Here is a 21,685-nt window from a genome sequence, read left to right as displayed (position 1 = left end):
TTGTTTGTGTCCTTGTACATTTTTTTTGTATGTGACCTGAGTCCACCCAGGTCAACCACATTTATGGGTCTCGTTGAGGGCTGTAGGAGAAGAAAAGACCCTGTGGCCCCACCAGCCAACCCCCTCCCTAATATGTAATTATACAAATCGAACACTTGCATCAGGCCCAGGAGAGGATGGTGGATTTCCTGGGGCCAATAGTTGGTTCAAGAAAGGGGGCGTATGTATGCCTCCACACAACTTTCATTAAAAACTCAAACCACAAAACCCCAAGTGTGCCAACCCCCAGGGCCCTGGCTCCCCCACGGAGGGCTAATTTAAAAAGGGGTTTCAGCTACAATATCGGAAATCATGGAACAAAATATTGTGTCAAGAATATCTAGGGCACTAATATCGTGAAGGTAGGTTTCTATAGGTAAGCAAAGTTTTACTCTTTATAACTCCATATTTCTGTTATGTCATGTCAAGGGAGATTTATAAAGTGCACGTATACCAACAGGTCTCCTGCCGCTGTACCTTAACGATGTATATATCTTGAAGGTACGTGGATGTCGAGTTAAGAATAGTGACTCTAGACGTATCTGTTTGCACTCACCTTCTCGATATTTTGGCCCTCAATATTTTTGACACAATAATATGTCCTGATGATATATATTTTTTCAAATATTCTGTCAGTGATCTGCCAAAAGGGCACGCGCCCTTTTTTAAAATGTGTTTTGCAAGTCCTGTAGATGTACCATGTGCTCCTTCTTCAACCCTCCCACAACACTCAAGGGATCAAGGTATCCCTACCCTAACCCCCTATATTCTATTTTTATTTTTTCAGGGAACAGCGACTGACACCTCGAGTCCTAAAAAGGCTGCCCAATATGTTTGTTACTGTTGAAGGCAGCCACTCACATCTTCTTTTTTGATTTTTTGATCTTGCAGTCTTGCAGGTATCCTGCAGGGCTTGATAGCTATAAATTCTGAACCTTCATTTCTCCAAATCAACTGAACAGATTTATACCAAATCACTACAAATATGCTTTCTCTGTAAAGTTCTTGCTTTCTTGCAAATTTGGTTTAATTCCATTTCTGCTTAGCTTTGTCTGAAGTTCCAATTAGAAATTGCTTGGGCAGAATGTGTTTAGGGACCCTGAACGTTTTTTGATCACCTTTTGATGGATGACCCAAAAACTTTCCAAGAAGGAGCAGAGGTAGTTGACGTTTTTTTCAAACGTTTGTGAAGATTTGTGAACAAACAGCACCAAAGGTATCTGAAAAATAAAAAAAATGGATACCTATCGAATCTTAGACCTAGTTGTAATTAAAAACTAAACTATAATGGCGTATTTTAGCAGTTTGGGGTTGTTTAAACATTATTTCACTTTTCCAACACATAAATATAACATCACTTAATATATCCATGTTCAGGTCATTGTACAATTCCTATTTTGGATCTGACAGCAATAATTCATGTTCTTTAGCAAGTGACTGTTCCAACCTCCCTCTTCGGCACATTTGATGCATAGATTCCCTCTCATAACCAGCGCATTGCTGAGAGTCTCTTTGCTAATGTCATACCTAACTCGATTATATTCCCAATGACAGCTCTTATGGTTTGGATATATACCTAAGATACTATGAGTGAGGTCCAAGCAGCGGCTTTCTCTGTGTCTCTCCTCCGTCTTCACTTGTTTTTTACTGATTTCAATCTCCCCCTTTCACTCCCCCTCTGTGTCTTTCCTCTGTTTTCACACATTTTTTACTGATTTCAATCTCCCCCTTTCACTTCCCCTCTGTGTTTTTCCTCCGTTTTCACTCGTTTTTCACTGATTTATTCTTCCCCTCTCACTCTCCTTCTGTGTCTTTCCCCCAGTTTTCCTGCACCTTTCACTGTCTCATTTTTACTCTTTCCTCTCTTTTTGCCTTTTCTGCCTGTTTTTCCCTGCCGCTGCTGCCCCCGCAGTCCCCCCAGCACAACCAACGCGATCGTCCCAATCCAGCTCCCCTCCCTGCTCCCGCCTCCCAGCTGTCCAGCCCTCCCTGACCCCTACTTATTGGCCGCCGCTGCGGGGATGGGCGAGCAAGACCACTGACTCATTGTCAGTGACATTGCTCTCCCCCTCACAGCTCCACCATCAAGTGAGGCCTTCCCCCGAGCCCCTGCACTCTCAAGTGCTGGTGTTCGAGGCCCTCCTCCACCCACAGGTTTTACCTGCGCCTCATCCCTGGTGGTCCAGTGGATCTCTGTCTCCTTTCTCTCGCTCCACTATTTCTCCCCATTTTCACTTGTTTTTCACTGATTTCAATCTCCCCCTTTTACTCTCCTTCTGTGTCTTTCCTTTGTTTTCTCTAGTTTTTTTACTGATTTCAATCCCCCCCTTTCACTCCCCCTCTGTGTCTCTCCTCCGTTTTCACTCATTTTTACAGATTTTAATTTCCCCCTTTCACTCCCCCTCTGTGTCTTTCCTCCGTTTTCACTCATTTTTTACTGATTTCAGTTTCCCCTTTCACTCCCCCTCTGTGTCTTTCCTCTGTTTTCACTCATTTTTCACTGATTTAATCTTCCCCTCTCACTCTCCTTCTGTGTCTTTCCCCCACTTTTCTTGCACCTTTCACTGCCTCATTTTAACTCTTTCCACAATTTTTGCCTTTTCTGCCTGTTATCCCTGCCGCTGCTGGCCCCGTGGCCCCTCCCCCCAGCACGACCAACGCGACCGGCCCAATCCAGCTCCCCTCCCTGCTCCAGCCTCCCAGCTGTCCAGCCCTCCCTGACCCCTACTTAATGGATGCGGGCAGCGGGCGCCCATCCACGACCCGACCAGTGCCAGGAACCCTGGACCTCCTCAATGCCAACGCTATGACCCAGCGGCACTCCACGCTCTCAACCGAGGACGCCACAACAACTGCAAGCTAGCATCACCAGCCGACACCCACCGACCCTTCAGCTGTCACCGCAGCCAGCACACCTGCAGCACCGCCAAGACCACGGACCCAGTGCAACCCGCCCACAAGACCACAACCCAACTGAAGACCCTGCAAGGCATCCTCCTCAGCGTCCGATCCCTCCACAAACACGCCACCAAAATCTGGGACCTCCTTGACAGCACCACCTCGGACATAGCGTTCTTCACCTCTTGACCGGACATCACCATCGCCATTCCCCAAGGATACAAGATCTCCAGGAAGGACCGCCCCACCCGTCCAGGAGGAGGAATCGCCATCGTCCACAAATCCAACCTCCGCCTGAGCACACTCCCTGACGAGCCCACAGACCTGATGGAACACCTTCACTTCAAGATACTAGCCAGCCCTACCTCCACCCTCCGAGGAACCCGCATCTACCGACCGCCTGGACCCTGCAGACTTTTTGCCAGCTCTATCACGGACATCATCTTCCCGCATGCCATTGCGTCCACCAACTACACCCTACTGGGAGACCTCAACTTCCACCTCGACAAGCAACTGGACCCCAGCACCACATCCCTCTTGGACAACCTCTACAACATTGGACCCCGCCAGATCATGACCGAACCCACGCACTCAGCAGGACACACCCTCGACCCCCACTTCACAACAGGTAACTCCATCACCTTCAGCCACACCACCTAAATCCCATGGACTGACCATCGATGCGTCCACTTCACCCTCAGAACACCAACCATCCACAGACACCTGCACCTGCTCCCACGAAGAAACTGGACCAGAATCACAGATGACCAGCTAATCTCATCTCTCAACAACTCCACCCCAACCATCGCGGAAAACGACAACCCCAACACGGCAGCCCGAACCCTGCACAGATGGACCTCCAACAGCGCCAATCCATAGACCCCCTAAAAAAAAAAACACCCACGCCAAGAAAGCCAGATGGTTTACCACCGAATTGTGAGAGTCCAGACGCACTTGCTGCTGCCTCGAAAAAGCCTGGAGGAACACCAAATCCACAGAAGCCTACAACTACTTCAGAGCCGCCACCAATGCTCACCACCATCTCATCAGAAAAACGAGGAAAAAAGCGATTGAAGACAAAATCTCCACTCACGCACACAATAGCAAAGAACTCTTCAACATCATCAAGGAGGTCGCCCAACCCACCAGTGTGTCCACCAACATCCCTCCCTCTGAAAACCTCTGCGACAAACTCAGCACCTTTTTCCACCACAAAATCAAGAGCATCTACGACAACTTCGACAAAGACAACCAACACACTGAACCCTCACCAACCACCCCGACACCCTGAAGCCAGCAATCGACAATTGGACAGCCCTCACCACCGAAGACACACTGAAGACGATGAAGTCAATCCACTCTGGGGCCCCCACGGACCCCTGCCGCCACCACATTTTCAACAGAGCCGCCAACACCATCACACCCATGCTCTGCCAAAACATCAACCGCTCCCTGGCAACCGCCACGTTCCCTGACAACTGGAAACACGCCAAGGTCAACCCCCTACTGAAGAAACCCTCGGCGGACCCCACCGATCTCAGAAACTACAGACCCATCTCCCTGCTCCCATTCCCAGTGAAAGTCATCGAGAAAGCCATCAACAGTCAACTCGCCACATTCATCGAAGTGCACAACATCCTCGACTCCTCCCAATCCGGCTTCAGAAAAAAAACACAGTACGGAAACCACCCTCCTCGCTGCAACAGACGACATCCGCACCCTACTGGACAAAGGAGAAACAGCAGCCCTCATCCTCCTTGACCTCTCAGCGGCGTTCGACACAGTCTCTCACCGCACCCTAGTACACAGACTTCACGATGCAGTGATCCAAGACAAGGCCCTCAATTGGATCTGCTCCTTCCTCTCTGGCAGAATGCAGCGGGTCAGACTCCCCCCTTTCCTCTCTGACCCTACACCTACCACGTGCGGAGTCCCCCAGGGTCCTCCCTCACTGTTCAACATCTACATGGTTCCGCTTACCCCTCGTCAGAACCTACACACTCAAAATTGTGTCATACGCAGATGACACCCAACTCATTCTCTCCCTATCCAACGGACCCAATACCGCCAGACACAATTTTCAAGAAGGCATGGAAGCCGTCACCACATGGATGAAAAACAGCTGCCTGCAACTAAATACCAACAAAACAGAAGTTCTCATCATGGGCCCGAACCCCGACGCATGGAACGACACCTGGAGCCCCCCACCCTCAGAAGCCCGCCCACCCCCACGGACCATGCACGAAATCTGGGAAACATCCTGGACTCCGAGCTCAAAATGGACCACCAGATCAACTCCGTCTCGTCCTCCTGCTTCCACACCCTCCGCCTCCTATGTAAGACCTTCAAATGTATCCCCCTCGAACACAGAAAGACCGTCACTCACGCCCTGGTCGCCAGCAAACTCGATTACAGCAACGCACTCTACGACTCACTGAGTTCAACACTGTTCAACACATACATTGCATAACATATGTCTGCAAACCAATGTTCTGTGGACAATGAGACAGAAATCCCACATGACCCGGTAGAGGAGGGTGAAAGTGATGCAATCATGAGCACACAATGGTAGGTTGTGTGAGATGGGACCAAATTGTTGCACATTTTGTTTCTTAACCAAATGAAAAAGATTTAAATAATGACAGAAACTATGTCAACCTATCATCCAATAAATATGTGTTTTGAACTCGTCCATTGTGTGGTCTTTGTGTTGTCTTTGTGTTGTGAAGGTACATATAAAGTCATGCACATCTACTCACTCAATATAGGCCTCAGCATGTAAAATGTATGATTTCTGAACTATTGATGAGCATGGGGGCACATCTCCAACTAAGAACAAATCAACACAGCAAGAGGGGTGCAGAGATTTGAAAGAGAGGTGCAGAAAGAAGCAAGAGCAGTGCAGTAAGAAACATCAGAGGTACAGAAGGAGGTAAGAGGGGTGCAGCATGAGGCAAGAGCAGTACAGAAAGAATCAAGAGACGTGCATGAAAAGGGAAGAAGGGTGAAGAAAGAAGCACGAGGGATTCACAAAGAAGGAAGAGAAGTGCAGAAAGAAGAAACAGAGGTGCTGAAAGAGGCACAAAGGGTGCGGAAAGAGGCAAGAGAAGTCCAGAAAGAAGCAACAGAGGTGCAGAAAGAGGCAAGACTGGTGCAGAAAGAGGGAAGAGAGCTGTAGAAATAGGTAACAGAGTTGCACAAAGAGGGAATGGGGTGCAGAAAGAGGCAAGTGAAGTGCAGAAAGAAGCAAGTGAGGTGCAGAAAGAGGCATGAAAGGTGTAGAAAAAGGCAAGAGAAGTGCAGAAAGAAGAAAGAGACTTACTGAAAGAATCATCAGAGGTGTAGAAAGAAGCAAGAGAAGTGCAGGAAGAGGCAAGTGAGGTACAGAAAGAGGCAAGAGAAGTGCTGAAAGAGGGAAGACGAGTGCAGAAAGAGAACACAGGGGTGCTGAAAGACTCAAGACAGGTACAGAAAGAAGCATCGGAAGTGCAGAATGAAGCAACAGGGATGCAGAAAGAGACAAGAGAGGTGCAGAAAGAAACAACAGAGGTGAAGAAGGAGGCAAGAGAACTGCAGAAAGAGGCAAGAGAGTTGCAGAAACAGACGAAAGAGGTACATAAAGAAGGAACAGGGGTGCAAACAGAGGCAAGAGAGGTATAGAAACAGGTAAGAGGGGTGCAGAAACAGGCAAAAGGGGTGCAGAAATAAGGAACAGGTAGACCTACATTAAGGCAAGAGAGGTGCAGAAAGAGGGAAGAGGGTGTTAGACCCGGGATCCCTGGTTGGCTGAGGTAGGTACCTCAGCCAAAGTAGGGACCCACGTTCCAATGTCAGTGAAAGGGAGGTCACCTTCTTAGATAGCCCCACTCAACCCCTCGGTAGCTTGGCATGAGCAGCCAAGCTTATCTTAAAGGCAAATGTGTAAAGTATTTGCAACCACGCTCCCATCAACCCAATGATGACACCACAAATAGACTGCACACGAGTTTCATAAAAACAAGTATAAACTTTATGTAAAAAGATATACAGTAAGACCACACAATACAAATCCAACATATGAGGTTGTGTAATATTTCTCCTGGCCAGTTGTTAGGCCAGCCAGCCCTTGTAAGTTCTGGCGATATTAATAAGCATTTCTAAACATTCTCCTGTACTCCTAATAACATGTCATACAGTTCGTAATGCTAGAATCATGCACTTTTGCAATGTAAAAATACTGTAATGCATAACGTAGCAATCAGCCACTCTGCAATTAAAAGAATGCAATGTGTAATGCAACAATCAGGCACTTTGCAAGATAAAATAAATATAATGCGTAATACAACCACCAGATATGTTGTTATGAAAAATAACGCAATGCGTAATACACTAATCAGGTAATTTGTTATGCAGCAATAATGCAATGCGCAATACGACAAACAGGTAGTTTGTTATGCAGATAAAATGCCATGCGTCATACACTAATCATGTAGTTCGCTATGCAGGAATAATGCAATGCATGGTACTCTAATCAGGTACTCCCTTTATGCAGAAATGATGCAGAAATGGAATAATGCATAATACACTCAGGCACCGATCACCGGGCCTAGTCGGTCTCTCTGCCTCTCCGTCTGACTTGCAGTCAGCCTCTCACAGTTGCCCCCAACACGGGACAATGTAATTCAAAAAGTGCAGCTATGCAGACCGGACCCTGTACCGCCACTCCCTTGGCAATACGGGCCGCGATACGAGCCAAAGCAGAGGCTCGTGCTGCCAACACAAGAGAGAGGCTGTGAGACTCTCCCTCCTAGCCCGCGCCCCGCCCCATGAGTTGACACACTTTACCTGGGAGGCGCAAACTCACTCTCCTCTCCTCGTCCAGCAGGTGGGCCTCCAATACAGCTTTGTGAATGGGCAATGACGGCTCAGGCCGGCAACTCAGCTTCTCCAAGACTGCCGGTCCAGGCCACTTCAGTCACAAAGATCTCAGGATGATGCAAAGCACACACACACAGCATCGCTGAGTCTTCCTTACTCTCTGGGTGCACAATCACTGGGCACTCCACACACGCGTCTCAGGCTGCACGAAGATCACGTGCACAGCGTCACTGAGACTCACTTTACTCCGGTGCACATGATAACAAGGCAAATACTCACGAAGTTCTCACGGTGCACAATGCACACAGTGTCAATGAGATTCACTTGGATTCCGGTGCACACGATCACAAGGCAAATCCTCACGAAGGTCTCACTGTGCACAACGCACCCGCACACAGCGTCAATGAGACTCACTTGGATTCCGGTGCACACGATCACAAGGCAAATTCTCACAAAGGTCTCACGGTGCACAACGCACACACACACAGCGTCGATGAGACTCATTTGGATTCTGGTGCATACGATAACAAGGCAAATCCTCACGAAGTTCTCACGGTGCACAACGCACACGCACACAGCATCAATGAGACTCACTTGAATTCCGGTGCAAACGATCACTGGACAATACTCACAAAGGGGTTCAGGCTGCACAAAGCACATGCACACCACGTCGCTGATCCTTGCTTGGACTCCAGGTGCCAACATCCACGGGCCGATCCTCATTAAGGTCTCAGGCTGCACAAAGCACACATAAACAGCGTCGCTGAGACTCGCTTGGACTCCAGGCGCCCATGATCACAGGGCAGTTCTTACGAGGGTCTCAGGCTGCAACAAGCATGCACACACAGTGCCTCTGAGACTATCATGGAAACTTTTATGGTCCTGTGTTTCCGAACAGGGAGCCAGATCACCTCAGGCCCTTAGGGATAAATACTTCAGGACACAGCACACATCAAAGTACTTCAAGCAGGGGGACACAGCACACAGCAAAGTCCCTTTAGCCTTTCCTTGGTTAAAACAGCAAACTGCAGGCCAGCCCCAGAACACACAGTAAGGGTTAGTCCTATCCTTCAGTCTCTTCAGTTGTTTCTTCCTTGGCAAAGGTCCTCTTGATCATGAAGTAGCTCCAGTCTTGTTCAAACTTGATCAAGTCATCCTCCAGAGTTCAGGGACTTCAGCTCTCATAGTTATACCCCTCAATGGCTTTTAAGTTTTTGTGTTTCAGGGGGCACTGGCCTTTGTTCAAACCATTTCTGGGTGCCTCCCTGCCAGTGACACCTTTCTTCCTTTGATTAGTGGGGGTCTGGATTCTCAATCACTCAGCAGGAGATGAGCCAATTGTTTTATATCAGCAACCCAGGCCTATTCACCTCTAGGGGCTTCTCCTCCCCCTACACTCCAAATGCAGGTCGGCCTGTTGCTGTCTCAACTCCTCCCCTGGGTCAAGACATTCCCCAGATCCTATCGCTTTCAAATCCAGACAGTCAATCCACAGCCAGGCAGAGGCACACAGAAACGTCAGAGCACAAAAACTCAGCCACTTCTAAAAGAGTGGCTTCTAAACACACAATGCAAAATCCACCTACATAAAAAGATGTGTCATTACACTGTGAATTAAGGCATACTAAACTTCACCTTTCCATCTTAAGCCTTTTGGAAGATAGGCTGGAAAACATATTCCACAGCCTTCCCATTCTGTCCAATGGACAAGATGGCCTTTCAACAGTGAAAAAACTAAATGGAGATTATTTCACTGTAAGGACATGACACACACCTTAGTACATGTCCTACCTTTCACATGCACTTCACCCTGTCCAGGGGGTACCCTAGACCTACCTTCGGGGTGTCTGATGTGCATAGAAAGGGAAGGGTAAGGTCTGGCAAATAAGTGCACTTGACAGAACAACATGGCAGTTTAACAAACTGCTCGCAGGCCCTGCAATGGCAGGCCTGAGTTCCCTTTTTAAGGCTACTCGTGTGGGTGGCGCAAGAGTGCTGTAGGCCCACTAGTAGCATTTGCATTACCAGCCCTGGCACATATAGTGCACTATACTAGGGACTTTACTAGTAAGGCAAACATACCAATCATGGACAACCAATTACTATTACACTTTCTACAGGGAACACTTGCTCTTTGACACTGTTTCTCAGTGGCAAAGTGTCCAAAGCATCTAAGTTGGCAACACCATGTCAGAAAAAAGGTCTAGGGGAAAAGCAAAAAAGTTTAGGGACTTTAATCAAAAAGGGCCAAGTCCTACAGAGGGGTACAGAAAAAGGCAAGAGGGATGCAGAAATTTGGAACAGAGGTGCAGAAAGAGGCAAAAGAACTGCAGAAAGAGGCATGAGAATTGCAGAAACAGGCAAAAGGGGTGCAGAAAGAGGGAACAGGTGGGGTGATTGAGGCAAGAGAGGTACAATAAGAACCAACAGAGGTATAGAAAGAGGCAAGAGGGGTAGAGAAAGAGGCACGTGAAGTGCAGAACTAAGCATAGAGGTGCAGATAGAACCAACAGAGGTGCAAAAAGAGGCAAGAGGGGTGGAGAAACGGGTAGGATAGGTGCACAAAGAGGCAAGAGGGGTATAGAAAGAGGCAGGAGGGTGCAGAAAGAAGGAAGAGAATTTTCAGAAAGAAGCAACAGAGGTGCTGAAAGAGGAACAAAGGGTGCACAAAGATGCAAGAGAAGTACAGAAAGAAGGGAGTGTTGCAGAAATATACAAAAGAAGTGCAGAAAGAAGGAACAGAGGAGGTGCATAAAGAGGCAAGAGGGGTGCAAAAAGGGAGAAGAGGGGTAGAGAAAGAGGAAAGAGGAAAGCAGAAAGAAGTAAGAGAGGTACATAAAAAGCAAAAGAAGTGCAGAAAGAAGGAACAGAGGTGCAGAAAGAAGCAGGAGGGTGCAGAAAGAGGCAAGAGAGGTGCCAACAGAGGTAGGAAGGCGCAGAAAGAGGTTAGAGGGGAGCAGAAAGAAGCAAGAGAGGTGCAGAAAAAAGCAACAAAGGTGCAGAAAGAGGGAAGAGGGGCACAGAAAGAGGCAAGAGAACTGCAGAAAGAAGCAACAGAGATGCAGTAAGGGAGAAGAGGGGTGGAGAAAGAGGAAAGAGGGAAGCAGAAAGAAGTAAGAGAGGTACAGAAAGAAACAAAAAAAGTACAGAAAGGAGGAACAGTGGTAAAGAAAGAGGCAAGAGGAATGCAGAAAGAGAGAAGAGGGGTGCAGAAAGAGGCACACGATGTGCATAAAGAAGAAAGATAAGTGCAGAAAGAAGCAACAGAGGTACAGAAAGAGGGAAGAGGGGTGGAGAAAGAGGCAAGAGAAGTGCAGAAAGAAGCAACAGACATGCAGAAAGGGGAAGAGGGGTGGAGAAAGAGGCTAGAGGGGTGCAGAAAGAAACAAGAGAGGTGCAGAAAAAAACAAAAGAAGTTCAGAAAGGAGGAACAGAGGTGCATAAAGAGGCAGGAGGAGTGCAGAAAGAGGCAAGAGAGGTGCAGCAAGAGGGAAGAAGGGTACAGATAGAGGTAAGAGGGGTACAGAAAGAAGCAAGTGAGGTGCAGAAAGAGGCAACAGAGGTGTAGAAAGAGGTAAGAGAGGTGCAGAAAGTAGAAGAGATATGCAGAAAGAGGCAAAAGAAGTGCAGAGAAAGAAAGAAAGGTCCAGAAAGAAGCAACAGAAATGCAGAAAGAGGCAAGAAAGGCGCATAAAGATGCAGGAGTGCCTTGTACATCATTAGTACCAATTTAATACCCACATTTAGCAATAAGTATCGGGTGAACATTGCAGGTCTGCATTGAGGGCCTTCCACCACGCTGTAACACTTGTCGCTGCATTTTTGGTAATGTTTGAGCCAGTTGACCTAGAAACAAGTCTTTTTTTATTCAAATAAATAGATAAGGCAGCAGATGATAAATCATGTAGCTAATGAGGATAATGTATAATTGTGCAAAAGTTGGTGCAGACAAACAGTCGCATAATTCCAGTGGCCCTGCTCATACCTCTTACTAGGTCCACAAGTGCTTCTCAGGGCTTCCTTCTTTTTTGTCTACCTGAGCTCATAGTTTAGCTTTTGATGGAAATGAGGAAGACTAAACCTGAGGCTGCCACTCCACAAGAAAGACTACCATACCACATACTTACTCTCTATAATATATAATCCGACTCTACATAATTCCTATGCACTAAATACCACATACTTTCTATCCACATAATTTCACTCCACAACATATCACATAATTCCACTACACAACATACATCCAGTCCACCCCAAAAATCATTAGTAAAAAATGCTTACATTTACAACACCAATAGCTCTAACTCTCGCAAATGCCAATCCTATTACATTGCAAATGCTTCTTTAACTATTAGTCGCATTTGCAGATTGATGGAGAAATGGTGCTGTCCCTCTGACCAGCAGTCAGGAATTCCGCTGCGTAGGACTTACAGGAAGTACCAAGAGAGCTTCTTGGACCCCAAAGTCCCTCAGGAGTAAAGTGGATTTTAACCCCCATCCCATAGTCTGCCAGGAGGTGAGTTTGCAGAGGGGTGGAGAAAGGGGGTTGTGGCCTAAGAAGAACTCTTAGCAATCCCACTGTGTGGGACTTACTAGAGGTAACAAGAGGAGTAGTTGGCCCCCAAGTACATCCTTGGGGGCCAACTACCCCTCCTATTACCTCCAGTAAGTCCCACACAGCAGGATTTCTAAGCTCTCATAGCAGGCCACACCCCCCTATGCCCACCACTCTGCGAATGCGCTCCCTGGCACGCTCTTGGGGGCCCTTAGGGGCCAAGTAGCCTACCTCTTACCGCCAGTAAGCCCCACACAGTGGGGTTGCTGTGAGGTGGACCAAGGCCATGCCTCCTTTCTCCACTGCTCTGCAAACTCGCCTCCTAGCACGCTCTTGGTTGTGGGATGAAGTCACCTTGCCTCCTGAGGTTCCCTGGGGGGCAACTAGCCCTCCTGTTACCTCTAGTAAGCCCCATGCAGCTACATTGCTGAGCGTACTCTAAGGACACGCCCTCTTTTTAAACCACTCAGCAAACACAGCTCCTGGTGCACTGCTGATGGGGGGATGAAGTCCACGTTAGTCCTGAGTTCCTCAGGACACAAGAGGGCCTCATCACCCCACCAGCAATGCACCAAGAGGCACGTTTGCAGAGTGGTTTAAAAATGGGCATGGCCTTGGACCACCTCTCAGCAATCCCACTGTGTCAGGCTTACTGGAGGTACTTGGTGGGCTAGTTGGCCCCTAAAGACCCATAACATTCTAGGGGACTTCATCCCCTTACCCAAAACGCATCACGAGGCACGTTTGCAGAGTGGTACAGGGAGGGGGCAGGGCTTCCAGCAAGATGCTGGGGCTGTGTGACCCCAATCTCTTAAAATTTTTTGGTCCCTAAGGAGAGCATCCCCAGGGCCTGAGCAATTTATATATTTTTTAATTAAAAACAGAAGGGGGCCCGCAGCCGCCCTCCCAAATCTGATTACAGCCCCAGGGACCCCGTCCCCTGGAGCATGACACTTATTTTTTTTTAAATACATTTAAAGGAGGGGGGCACGTGGCCCTCCTCCTGAGGCCATTTTGGCCCAGGGAACGCCATTCCCGGGGCTTTGCCTCTTTTTCAACATTTTATTTTTTAGTGGAAGGGGGGCTGCGTGGCCCTCCTCCCAGGCCATTTTGGCCCCAGGGACCCATTCCCAGAGGCCATGGCCACTTATTTATTTAATTTCCCATTCCATTTAAAGGAGGGGGCCCCGGTGATCCCCTCCTGAGGCCATTTTGGCCCTGGGGACCCCATCCCTGTTGCATCGCCTCTTTGTTGGGGACCGAGGGGGGAGCCCCTATGCCCCCACGGTCCCAGCCGGCTCCTGGGAGCCGGCATTGCTTTTGGGCAAGGGGAGCTGGTAACATGCAGCTCCCCTTGTCCAAAAGCAATTCTGCTTTGCTTGATGGAAGCGAGAGCAGTTATCCTGCTCTCGCTTCCATCAAGCAAAGCAGAGTTTGCTATGACAAACTGTAATGTTCTGAGGTTGGGCACCCCGGGACATTACTGGAGGTCCCCAGGGCCAAGGTGGACTCCATGAGGGGGGCCACATGACCACCCTCCAACAAAGTCCCAGGGAGGTGGTGGTTCCCAGGGCCAGGGGTCAGCTATGGACCCCCGTATGTTGTTTATGAAATGCCCCAGGGAGGTGGTGGTCCCCGGGGCAGTGTGGGGGGCAGGAGCACCCCCACACTTAATTTTTTAATTATTGAAGCCCCATGGAGGTGGCTGGCCTAAGGACTTAGGGGGGCCCATGAGGCCACCTCCTTGCATAATAGCAATGCCCTGGGGAGTTGGCTGTCCGTGGGGCAGCGTGGGGGAAGGAGCCCTCCCCATGCCTATAATTCTAAAAAAAAGCCCCAGGAAGATGGCGGTCCCCAGGGCTGCAGAGGGCCACAATTCCCCCTCACTTAATGATGAAAGCCCCCGAGTCCCCGGGGTTGCAGGGTGGCAGGAGTCCCCCCACAATTCTTTTTTTTAATATTAAAGCCCCGAGGAGATGGCAGTCACCAGGGTTGTGGGGGCCCCGACTTATTAATTGGACATTGCCCCCAAGACCTGGCCCACCCAGGGGTTCATTAAAACAAAGCGCAGAACACTGTCCTTCATTATTTTTAAAACATTTTGGCCAGATTTGCACACCCAGCACAAATTCGGTCCAACATATTTAAATAAAAATGCTTTTTTTGGCCCTGGGGGTCCTTGTGGGGCCCCCTGAGCAGGCCTAGGGGGTCATGGTGTTTCTACCCTGCCCCCTTTTCTTGTTTTTTATCTTTTTTTTTAACCTTTTTCTTATGACTCGGTTTTACTGAGTCATAAGATGGCTGCCAACATTTCCTGGTTTGAAGTGTTGGCAGCCAATAAGAATGAAGCTTGTGCTCGGTAGGGTTCGCCAATCCTCCTCAGTTGTCAGATATCATAATTTTTTTGTTTAATTTCTCAGCAACTACTGAATGGATTTATACCATTTTTAAAAAAAAAGGTCACTTTCTGAGCCAATAGCTACAGTTTTTGCTAAATTTGGTGTAATTCCGTTCAGCAGTTCGGACTGTAGCTGTGTCTAAAGTTCCTATGGAAATTAACATGGGGAAAATGCATGTTGGGAACCCCCTTGTTTGGGCCCCCACTCGACAAATCAAGCCAAAACTTTCAAGACAGGAGCTGACTTGAGTGAACCATTAGTTTTGAAAATTTCACGAAGATTCATCAAACGGCGCCAAATATATGATATATATTTTATCCCTGTGTATTTATTTCCCCAATGATCAGCCTAGAATCTAATATTATTTGATGCTGAGAAGCTAGAGTGTATTAGTCCCTTAAAAAGTTCCCAACTCTCCTGCAGTCTCCGCTAAAGCACATGCAAACTAGGTTTCCCACACAGGTTAAAAAAAATAGCAAGTATTGCCGCAAATGGCAAGTATACATTAAGGCACACACGTTTCCCCGGCCAGAGAGGACAATCTTCAACATTAACATAACCGAACATACGAGAAAACACATTTTGGACCAAATATGTAAGGGAAAAGAAGTTCAGAAGAGAAGAACTATAGGCCATCTTTGAGGTGGCCCAGACCAACAAGCCTGTCCATGAACCCGCTAGTAAGGCGTCTGCACCTCCCTACCGTATGTAGGAATAGAGGTGTTCTTACCAATACCTGCCATCCCTGCATTCGGTTATACCAATCCACTGGTTGGGGGACCCCTACCACAAACGTATTACTAGATTCAGACAAGAGAGGCCAACAGGACACCAGGGCAAGACAACACCAGCCTCACCCAAGTCCAGTGCTAGAGCTCCCCAAAACTCAACCCCCCAACCATTGCGTTCAACGCATCGGACTCCTGTGGCACGGTGAACATGCACTCCCACCCATCCAGATGAAAACACTTGTGTGAATTGGAGATTCATAGCAATATTAGACATGTGATACAACTAGCGGGGGTGATGAAAGGGTCCAGAGTCTTCCAGGTCAGGCGATGAGGGGCGAGCATTAGGATAGTCCCAGACAGCCACAGGGACAACAGAAAGTGAGTTTGAGAGCAAATTCCTATTTAGAAGACGAGAGCCTAGCTCAGAACATAGGAGGCAACCCAGGTTGGAGTTAGAGGAAAGGCATGAATCAATAATGAAGAGAGAGAGAGCTGTAACTCGGAGAACACGGCAAGAGAGCAGAGTAGCATACCCTCCATCTGAGGAGAGTGGGGTAGGTATAGTGGATCAGACAGAGAAGAGTCTGAGGCAGGACTAGAATGGATGTTCTGCCTGGGACCCGAGCCTCACCAGATTGTCAGCATAGGAGAGGGGCCAGCCACGTGATAAGGTATCAAGATAACCTGGTACAGACTCAATTAAGATGCAGAAAAAGCAACATTGCACCCTTATGTCTGTAGAGATGAAGATGTTTCTTCTCTGTTCAAATGCGTGGTATAGACAAACTGACCCCAAGGGAGATAGTGGCCAGAAAGGAAGGCGAGAATTTCATGCAAATACTTTGCCAGCTGGCCATGTCAGATTGAGGCTATTTTAGGGTCCGCTATTTGGCCCATTGCATCAACGTGGTGGTGCAAGACTTCCTCAAAAAAGATGACTTAGGGGTTGATGTACGCAGTCACAAATGGGAATTTGGCCCGTTTGTGACTGAAAAATTGGTATATAGGTCTTTGTGATAAAGCTACATTTTGTTTATTTCTTTTTTTACAAAGGGTTTGTTGTTGACTTGTCTGAGAAGTTACCTTTATTAGTAAGCATTATGGCTAGCCGTAGAATGACTGCTCAGCAGGTGGTTGGTATGCTTCTTGAATCTTCCTCTGAGCAGGATTATGAGACTGGCAGTGCATCTGAGGGAGAGGAGGGAGGGGAAGATTCAGGCAGTAAGTTTTCTCTTCACATGGAATCATCGGATGATGGAGATACTCTCAGTGCGGATGAAGCTACTCTCAGTGCGGATGAAGTGCCTGTTTTAGAGGAGCACACTGCTGTGCCGATGGTGCAAGAGGCATCTGCATTGCAGCCTGAGGCTGCTAGGCTTCCTACTGGAAGTGCTGGACTCTGGGTTGATCCAAACATGGTGCAGGCAGTGCTGCCTGCCTTTAGTGGTGATGCAGGGTGTAGAGTTGATTGTGAATTTTTTTTGCCTATACAGTTTTTTCAGTTGTTCATGGATGATGTATTTTTGGGTGAGATTGTTAAGCAGACTAATTTGTAAGCTGAATAGTTTTTGAGGGACAACAGTGCCAGACTTAGGCCCCACTCTAGAGCTACCCTGTGGACTACCATAAATCTGGATGAGATGAAGAAGTTTTTGGGTTTGAATTCTTTGATGGGCTTGATAAGGAAGCCGTCCCTGGCTTCATATTGGTTTACCAGTCCCTTGATGGCAACCGCCATATTTCCTGAAATTGTGAGTCGTGATCGGTATTTACTTTTGCTTCCGATGCTGCATTTTGTTGAAAATGCTTTGGCGTTGCCACGAGATCACCCTGACTGTGACCGTCTTTTTAAGATTCGGCCTGTTCTTGATCACTTTGTAGATCGATTTTAAGAGGTCTATACTCCAGGCAAAGAAATATCTGTTGATGAGTCTTTGGTCCTGTTCAAGGGCCAAAAACTCATGGGAACCCCCTTGCAAAACCAGGTTGGTTTGTGATAGGTAATTTTGATGTCGCGTCAATAGGTTTTGGGCCCTTGCCTGTTGCGTGTCCTTGACCTACCCACGCGAGTGAGGTACCATTTCTATCAGGAGACCTGGGGGAATGCTGGCTGGGAGGACATTTGTGGATCCACACACATTCTAGCACTTTCCGTCACAGAAATTTGAGAAAAAAGTGATTTTTTTCAGCAAGATTTGAGGTTTGGATGGGATTCTGGGTAGGAGAATGTTGGGGAACGCATGCAAGCCATACCTTGCTGGACTCCCCCGGGAGTCTAGTTTCCAGAAATGTGTGAGTTTGGTAGGTTTCCCTAAATGGCCGCCGAGCCCCGGGCCAAAAACTCATGGGACCCCCCTTGCAAAACCAGGTTGGTTAGTGATAGGTAATTTTGATGTCGCCTTAATATGTTTTGGGCCCTTGCCTGTCGCGGGTCCTTGACCCACCCACATGAGTGAGGTACCATTTTTATTGGGAGACCTGTGGGAATGCTGGGCAGGAGGAAATGTGTGGTCCCACGCAGATTCCAGCACTTTCCCACACAGAAACCTGAGAAAAAAGTGAATTTTTCAGCGAAATATGAGGTTTGCATGGGATTCTAGGTAGGAGAATGTTGAGGGACTCGCACAAGCCATACCTCGCTGGACTCCCCCTGGTGTCTAGTTTCCAAAAATGTGTTGGTTTGGTAGGTTTCCCTAGATGGTCGCTGAGCCCCGGGCCAAAAACTCATGGGACCCCCCCTTGCAAAACCAGGTTGGTTTGCGATAGGTAATTTTGATATCGCCTCAGTAGGTTTTGGGCCATTGCCTGTCACAGGTCCTTGACCCACCCAGGCAAGTGAGGTACCATTTTTCTCAGAAGACTTTGGGGAATGCAGGGGGGGTGGACATTTGTGGATCCATGCAGATTTCAGAACTTTCCACCACAGAAATGTGAGGAAAATGTGTTTCTTTTGACAATTCTTTAGGTTTGCAAGGGATTCTGGATAATATAACCTGGTGAGAGCCAGTCAAGTCACCCCATCCTGGATTCCCCTGTGTTTCTAGTTTTCAAAAATGTATAGGCTTGCTAGGTTTCCCTAAGTGCTGGCAGAGCTATGGTCAAAAAACTACAGCTAGGCACTTTGCCAAAAAAGGGTCATTTTTCACTGTGAAATTGCGTTGTGTCCACGTTGCGTTTTGCCCCGTTTCCTGTTGTGGGCCCTAGGCCTACCAACACAAGTGAGGTACTGTTTTTCTTGGAAGACTTTGGGGAACGCAGGGTGGGTGGATTTTTGTGGATCCACATAGATTCCATAACTTTCAACCACAGGAATGTGAGGAAAATGTGTTTTTTTTTTACAATTCTTTAGGTTTGCAAGGGATTCTGGGTAACAGAACCTGGTGAGAGGCAGTCACGTCACCCCATCCTGGATTTCCCTGGGTGTCTAGTTTTCAAAAATGTATAGGTTTGCTAGGTTTCCCTGAATGCCGGAAGAGGAAGGGTTCAAAAACTACAGCTAGGCACTTTGCCAAAAAAAGGGTCATTTTTCACTGTGAAATTGTGGTGCGTCCATGTTGTGTTTTGCTCCGTTTCGTGTCGTGGGCACTCGGCCTACCCACACAAGTGAGGTACCATTTCTCTTGGAAGACTTTGGGGAATGCGGGGTAGGTGGAAATTTGTGGATCCACGCAGATTTCAGAACATTCCACCACAGAAATTTGAGGAAAAGGTGGATTTATGGACAGTTTTTTAGGTTTGCAAGGAATTCTGGGTAACAGAACCTGGTGAGAGGCAGTCAAGTCACCCCATCCTGGATTCCCCTGTGTGTCTAGTTTTCAAAAATATATAGGTTTGCTAGGTTTCCCTAGGTGCCGGCAGAGCTAGGGTTAAAAAACTACAGCTAAGCACTTTGCCAAAAAAGGGTTATTTTCCACTGTGAAATTGTGGTGTGTCCACGTTGCGTTTGGCGCTGTTTCCTGTCGCGGGCACTCGGCCTACCCACACAAGTGAGATACCATTTTTCTTGGGAGACTTAGGGTAATTCAGATTTGTAAAGCAACTGTTATTACCTATTGACTTTTGATGCATTTCTGCCTTCCAAATGAAAGACAATGTGTAAAAAAGAAGTCTTTCCAATTTCGGAAATGTGCAAATATCTACTGTTTCTAAACTCTATATTCTGTTCCCATTTCTGAAATACACAGGTGTCTTTCATACCGATTTTTCAATGTATACATTTTCCCAGAATAATTTCTATATACCCGGTACATAATAAAAAAACATTGCAAGTCGCTGCTCAGTTTTTGGCTCTGGGTTCGTCGGGTCCTTGGTGAACCTGCAAGTCCTATATATCCCCACAAACAGTAAGGTCCAGTGTATGTAATGATATATAGCTTTGAAAGAGCGGTTATAATTAGAAGAAGTTACAGATGAAAACGTTGACACAAATGGCTGTTTTTTTCAACTAATTTTCAATTTTTCCTATATTTAACTGTTATTTTCCATACAGAAACCTTGAAGGATCTACACAAATGACCCTTTGCTGAATTCAGAATTGTGTCTACTTTTCCAGGATCCATTATTGCTTTCATACCCATTTCTACCATTAACTGGAAGGAGGTTGAAAGCACAAAAAATAGCAAAATTAGTCTATGTCCCAGAAAAATGCAAAAACTGTGTAAAGAAAATTGGTTTTCTGACAAAAGTCTGTCATTCCCTAAAAAGCTGGGAAATGGTGATTTGAGCCCCACAAACCCTTTTTTGATACCATTTGCTTGGAAAAAAACAGACGCTTTCATTTACAGCACTTTTTTCCCATTGCCCCCCCCAAACAAATGTAGCTGTATTTTGGCTAATTTCTGGGTCCCCGCCAGGGGAATCTGCAAACCCTGGGTACCTTTAGAATCCCCATGATGTTGGAAGAAAAGGACGCAAATTTGGCGTGAATACCTTATGTGGTCTAAAAGTTACAGGGGCCTAAGCGCGAACTACCCCAAATTGCCAAAAAAAGGCTTAGCACAGTGGGGGAAAAGGCCTAGCAGCGAAAGGGTTAATTAATTGTAGTGGTATTCTTCTGTTTTTTTGGGTTCTTTAGACACAAGAACAGTCAATTTAGTTACCAAACAAAAACCTATGCAAAATAGTGCAATTCTGTTTCTTTCTCTACTTGTTCTTCAGCAACAGTGCACTGCACTCCATGTCTATTTTGCTCTGGTCCTTGCAATTCATGATGATGAGGATGACTGGTCTGGTTCTGGTATATGGTTACTCGGAATCACTCAGGACTGGAAGAAGAACTCAGGGTGGGACTGCGTGCTGTAGGACTACCTCATCAACACACAGCAAGAAGCAAGAAGTTATTGAGTATCGCCTTCAGTGTAAAGGTAAACAAAGTGTCTGAGGCCTAGTGCCACTCAGCTATTTGGAATAGAGAGAGAGATGTGTTTGTGAAATGCTGCTCTGTGTGTGTGTGCATGTGTGTGTGTGTGTGTTGGACTTTTGCCAAAAGTGAAACTCTGAGTGCCCCCTCTTGTTTTTTTCTCTGCCTTTAAGTCGTCTTATCTTTATACACTCCTCATGAAGCTTACCTTCCTTCTATCCTTCTCCTCGACTCTAAAATACAGTTTCTCTTTTACAATCCACAGGCCTTCTTCTAGTCTCCTTCAGGAATGAAAGACAAAAGCTAGGAGAGCTCAATAACACTCCAGCTTACGTACCAGACCAGTGCAGAGAGGACAGAAAGAGTGGACATTCCTGAGGAGAAATCAGACACACCACCCAATTTTGCCATACAGCATATTTTTCTTTTAACAATCATATTAACTAAGAGAAGTGGGTGGGTCGGTTTACTCCCTAACCAAGAGGACAAAACATTTCGATATATGATACATTGTGTCTCGACCCAGGGCAGAAGGACTGTTTACAATGCACAAATCTGTACTCTGTCATACTCATTCCTTTGTTTCCTTATAACAACAGATTGATGGTGAATTATGTGCTGCTGCTTATTGCCCAGATGAATGTTGGCCGTTTGTTGTAGTGTTTGTCTTTTTCAAACCTTTCTCCAAATCCCATTGCCCATCCATTCATAAAACCCCTAACCCTCTTACCCGAGCTGTGTGATTTATTGAGCTGTGGCTTAAAATTACACCATCAATGGATTACAAACTTGGTAGGGTGGATGTGGTGAAAGCAGCACCAACTTACTGTAGAATCTTCGAAGCAAT

General features: G+C 47.1%; 1 long non-coding RNA gene across 1 annotated transcript in view; it reads left to right on the top strand.

The window, feature by feature from the left end:
• LOC146862914 (uncharacterized) overlaps nt 1-21,428 on the top strand; it is a 74,945-nt gene extending 53,517 nt beyond the window's left edge. Inside the window, exons 3-4 of the long non-coding RNA XR_014978526.1 lie at nt 20,637-20,842; nt 21,104-21,428. This is a non-coding gene — a long non-coding RNA (uncharacterized LOC146862914). The remainder of the gene's footprint in view (nt 1-20,636; nt 20,843-21,103) is intronic.
• Nucleotides 21,429-21,685: the final 257 nt, after the last annotated feature.

The sequence above is a fragment of the Triturus cristatus genome, chromosome 2_2, assembly GCF_964204655.1.
Source record: "Triturus cristatus chromosome 2_2, aTriCri1.1, whole genome shotgun sequence".
Lineage (NCBI taxonomy): Eukaryota > Metazoa > Chordata > Amphibia > Caudata > Salamandridae > Triturus > Triturus cristatus.
This window is presented reverse-complemented; position numbering and strand designations above follow the sequence as displayed.